Below are 6,000 nucleotides of genomic sequence, written 5' to 3'. Positions count from 1 at the left end.
TTCTTACATTCATCCCTTGCTACAATTATCCAATAAGGTTGGATAATAGAAATGGCACAGAGCAATTCTTCCACATCCTCGTACTTTCTTGAGAGTAATTATGGAACAAAATTTTTCTTCCCTTTTTAGTAGATGATTTCAAAGTCATAACCAAACATCTTTGTAACCCATTTTTGTTGCTCTTCTAAAGATAATCTTTGTTCCAAAAAATATTTAAGACTATCGTGATCTATTTTTACCTTGAATGGTCTTCCCATTAGGTAAGGTCACCGTTTCGTTAGTGCATGTAGTGCTACCAACATTTCCTTTTTTTGTAGCAGCTACAACCACCCTCCAAAATTTTGTCTTAGCTTTGTTTTAGAGCCTCCCTACCAACCTTTCACAGCAGCATGTCTTGCTTCATCAAGTACATAAGCTCCAGTGATTTTCTTGCAAAAAGGCAGCTTGTCTATTAGAACTTGATGCATTCTCATCACTGGCTATCTGTCTTGACTTGGTCCAGTTGTAGGTTGAATAGCTCCTTCAATAAATTGTGCAGTTCTGGAGGGCAACCAACCTTCCCTCTAGAAATTGTGCAATTTAGTCTGGCAGCCTGATGGGCTCTAGAATTGCATAATTCTTCCAGTCAGGCTTCATCGAGAAAATTGTGCAATTCTTCCCAGCAGGGCTGCTCAGCCCAGGGATTGCACAATCCTGGGCATCAATCAACTACTCTGCCCAAAAATTGAGCAAATCTCCTGGGCAGCCAGCCCAGCTCCCATCCAGAAATGCACATTTTCTCCCAGTAGTTGAGCAACCTCTTACATGTGTAGTTGGGTTGACCAGTTCCACCTGGGACTAAGGAAGCTTGACTTGCATGCATGGCTTGCTTTTTCCCAGAATAGAAAAAGGCAACATGCAAAAAAGCATCCCTTGATTCAGGGAACTATTTTTAGGAGCTGGAGGCTACATGAAAATATCGTTTTAAAATATTTCCTCCAGTTTTCACTCTTTCCTAGATTTGTGGCATGCATGTCATGAGCCCAAACTTATTTACTTGATGCATCAGAGCTCATTCTTTCACATCGATCTTGGAGCTCTGACATCCCACATCACATCTAGGACTCTTCGACACATCCAGCTCAGCTATTCATGGGTAAGTCGTGTCAATTTGTCTTTTTCAACATTTCCGTCACATTTTTTGTTTTCACTTGTGTGAGTACTATTTTCTTGATTTATTTGAATGATTGTTGTCATTTACATGCACACTAGCTTGTACTAGCACCATTTTAGTTTTTGTTGCTATCTCACTGCTGTCGCATGCATGAAACTGGTTTGCACGAACAGTCGTTGATTCGGCGACCCGCTTCACCCACATGCATGTTGTTCCATTTTCTAAATCTTTAATTCATTGTTTTCATGCACGATTAATCACTTTTTCTTACATTCAGTATCATCATGCATTCACTTTCACATTTTCTTTAAGTTGCCCATCTGCAGGTCTGGGTACCCTTGGCCCAGAATTTTCCTCACCAAGAAAACATTGGGCAATCTTTAGAGGGAAGGATTTTCCTTCCCCTCAAGAAATACACATTTATGCCCAACAACTATTCCCCAGGCCCGATTTGCGCAATTCTAAGGGATAGTGACTACTGGACAAGAAAATTGAGCAATGCAGTCACTGAGCCTACAGTCAACAGTAAGCCTAGATTGCGCATTGCACAATTCTAGTATCCAGTCTTACCTCCCAGACAGCCCAGATTACCTTTTGCATAGTTCTGGTAGCCAGTCACTTAGCTTCCTAGAAGAAATTGCACAATCTTTGCCTATCAATCCCCAGGTATGTGTTATATCGTTCCCCGACTTGGCTTTCATTTTTGCTAACAGATTTCTTTCCATGCATGTCATTTTGTCTCCAAGAGAGAAGGATCAATGGCCACTGACGGAAGTGAAACTGGAGCAATAGTTGAGCAAGTGTCCTCAACTCTATCGATCTATGAAGATACCAAGTTGATTCTAGACAAGGACATGAAACTAAAATGGCAAGAGGTCAATGATGCATTTACAGGCACATTTGGGGAAGACCTCAAAGACCACCAGGTATATGTGAACATTCACAAGTCCAGCTTGTACCAGATTGCATGCAGATACGCCACGCTCTCATGTGCATACATGATACACTGGATCGTCTCACACATTGATCTCGAGACGATGACTTTGAGCAGTGTCAACGGGACGAAGATTGAAACCTTCTAGGCACAGGATTATGATGAGATGTATCAGATGTCAGAGCCTGTAACCATCATGGAGACTCCCTTTAGCTTATCCAACAACAATGCCAACTCCAAAGACATTCTAAAGAATGGGGTAAAGGATCCGACTAGATTCAGGATGACACCCAAGTAGATCTACAAGACGAAGATACTACAGAATGCATATCAATACTTGGTCATTTTCACGTCTACTATATGGCCAAGAAAGCATAGAAACCTTCCCACAAAGTTGGGTGATGACGCTGGACCAACTGGCCAGAGAGGGCATGCCATGTAACTGGTCTGACATGTTGGCTCATCAGCTGAAGGAACAAGTAATGAGGGCTTGACAGCCACCCAAAGGTATGCAAGTAGAAATATACATGTCTGCCTATATCTTGGATGCAAATGTGCCCAACAAGAGTTCATAGGTTTGAAGTGGGCATGGTCACCGACGGAGACTTCTGTTAACACCTATTATAAGTTGTTGTTTGAATGCAACTTCAAAGGAGTTATCACATGGTTGTCTAATCATTTTTTCACCCCGGTCTATAAGATGATATTCAAATAGGATCCACCTTTCATGTTGAAGGAAGTAATGGAGGAACTAATAGACATTGTTGATTGGTATGCCTTACCATTCAGCACCTTCATACGAATGTACAGTGTGAAAAAGCCTCCACATGTTCTACCGAAGTTTTCCTTGGACATACTCATCATGCAGGAAGTAGCATATCACATCTCAGCTGTATTGACAGCTAGACTGCACTGGAAGAATAAGGCACCTTGGCCCTCTCTTCCATTGTGGATTGGTTTATACGAAACCCATATTTTCAATCATGCAGATGTCGAAGCAGAGCACACGAAGAAGTATCTATTTGACCTTCAAAGTTACAATCCATATGACCCACATTTTATTGTGAAAGACCACTGCATGAGAGTACAGTTTGACTAGATCCATGGGGCATTTCATTAGGCAGAGGAGGACCCATGGAGATATTGCTACAATTTCTCTAGACCCATTGAATAGCCTAGCTTTGCTATGGAGTGGTTAGTGAAGCAACATCCCAAAGAGCACCAGAAGCAAATGCAGCAATAGAGGTGAACATACTAGTGTGTGACAAGGGCAAGAGGAAGATTGTCAATCGCATGGAGGAAGAGAAAAGTTGCAAGTTCCTGAGCAGATCCAGTTGTAGAGAAAGAATCTATGGCTATAGAGATGAAGAGGAAACAATGCGATAAGTGAATCACGCAAAGGTAGAGGGAGAAACAAAGAATGGAGGAAACATAGAAGGATTTGCATGGGTTGAAGGAGAAACTATGAAAGGAAAAAGAGTTGTGCAAACAAGAGAGGGAAGTGCAATAGCAACAGGTACAACAGGGGGCGCAACATGTGTAGATGGATGAAACAATGCTTGTACAGGTAGTGGAATCATCGGAATAGCTGACATCAGACAGACGGGGTGAACAATTGTAGGAGAAAGACTTCGCTCATGAGATAGAGCAAGAAATTAAATAGTTGGATATGGATATGGAGCAACAAGAATTGGAACAAGACATCGACCTCATGCCTCATCACCAAGAGGTCGACTTACCTACTTCACCACATCCAGAAGATGAGCAAGTCTCAAGCAACCAAGGAGGCACTGAGATCCTTGGAGATCAGCTAGAAGGAGAGATGCACAACATCTCATTCGACGAGTCTCAACATAGAGTTGTGCAGTCTCGTAGAGTGTCGACTCTGGATGATCATACATCTCATGCACAAGTTGAGGAATGAGTGATCGTGTCTGACGTGTGCAAACATCTAGCAGCCTTGGCCGATGCTACCAGAGTGTATGCCGAAGCCACTAGCTCAAGCGTTCACTTTCTGATAGCTGAGAATGAGCAAATGGATAAGTAACTCTAGATGGCCAAGAAAGGAGGACAGTTGGTTACAACATCCACCCGAGTAGAACTGAAGAAGGAAATACTAGATGAAGTGTTGTCCCTTGACATAGTCATGCTGGTGTTGTATTGCAAGTTTGGTAATGTGCATAAGGAAGTCATCTATCTCAACAGATGGCAACAATGGTGTGTTATAAGAGCATGTATCTTGGTGAACATGCATGCTGCTATTGATTACATACAAACATGGATGATGAGATACAAGGGTTACCCGCTTCCCTTGCCTAAGATGATGAAGCCTAGATTGGTCGAGCTGAAGCCATGTATCTGGAGTCAGATCCGAAACTATGAAGAGCTCCCGTAGCTCATCACTAGTATACAAGCTTCCCATGCATGTGTATTTAAGAGTATGGATGTTGTGGTGCACGCACATGCCATCCCATCTATTGGGACTCTCACCTAGGCGAAGATAAACGCACATGTCCGACTAGAGCTTGACTTGTACTTTGACAAGTTAATGTGCATTGCCACCAGCCCAGACATGCCCATCAGTGCAGACATCATGCACAAGTATGTTTCTTCTCCAGCCGCATTGAAGACAATGATGTGCATGCTTTCAGACAAGTTGGACAGAGGAGCCCGAGTAGTGTACCCGGATGCTATGGAGGCAAGAGTCAGGTTCCATAAGATGTTACATTGGAGCACACAGACAGCATCACGGACTACCATTCTTGGCATCAATATGCTACTATTAACCACAATGAAGATGTCGAAGAGTTAATCTACAACAGTTGTCGAAGTCATAGCGATGTCTAGCATGCATTGCTCAATCCATTTTGTCTCACATGGGTACATGGTCATTGTAATGTAACGTCTTATCAAGTGTAAGTTCAAGTGTCGATAGTTGGATGTAACAATCAAAGAATAGATGAAGAGTCATGAGGATTGATGAACTGTCACAAAGGGGAATATCAAGGGTCACCCCACCCTTTGCTATAAATATTCCCTCATAACTCATTATAAAGGATTTTGATCATCCAAGCTTCCGATAAGACTATCTTGGAGAGAGCTTGGACAATATTGTAACGAGCCTTGGCTTCTCCACTACGCAAAGATAGTACATTGCTTTGGAGGAGAAGGTGGTTCTGGTTGTAATGTTTTGCTACCAGAACTAGTGGTTGGACATGGATGTATTTTATGAATGGAAATTACACTTCTTAATATAGCAAGAGCCAACATGTTTCATGCATATGTTGTATTGTATCCTATGTTATTTGGTGTACTCTAAATGATATATGTATCTATTTGCTAATGCATGCATGTATAGCTTTCTATGTATGTATGTATGTATGAATCTTTCTAAAATGTGATGTTGGTTTAACCATCAATTTGGATTTATAACTAACTTTCCTTCCATGTTTTGATGCATCTTTGACCGTGTGTTCCCTTCTTAACTCTGTGCTATCACATGTTTCCAAGGGGAGCACTCATCTTAAACCCCGTGTGTTAGAACCTCTCATGCACCTTCCTTAGCTCACTGCATATGTCACACCCTTGATACCAACAGAGTTATCTCACTTGCCTCTATGCAAAATTGCAACAAGGCATTACCTTATGAACCACTGTTGGGACTCCTAGACCAAATGATCTAAGGTCTAATTGGGACTTCTTACCGGGCAGATCCCCTGACATGTCGACGAGTCCAGGACCATCAACATTTCTGGTGCTAGAAGGAGGGCCAGATGACACGCTGTGTCCTCTCATCCTGTTTTGAACCTTTTCATATCTTCCATGGATTCTTGCACTCTTCTCCCTCAGTGATGTTTTTTCAATCATGAAGATGTCACTATCATGAGGGAGTTCTTTGATCTCTTTTCCGCTT

This window comes from Pinus tabuliformis, chromosome J, assembly GCF_031772625.1.
Source record: "Pinus tabuliformis cultivar Carrire ecotype Pingquan chromosome J, CPIR1, whole genome shotgun sequence".
NCBI classification, from domain to species: domain Eukaryota; kingdom Viridiplantae; phylum Streptophyta; class Pinopsida; order Pinales; family Pinaceae; genus Pinus; species Pinus tabuliformis.
This window is presented reverse-complemented; position numbering follows the sequence as displayed.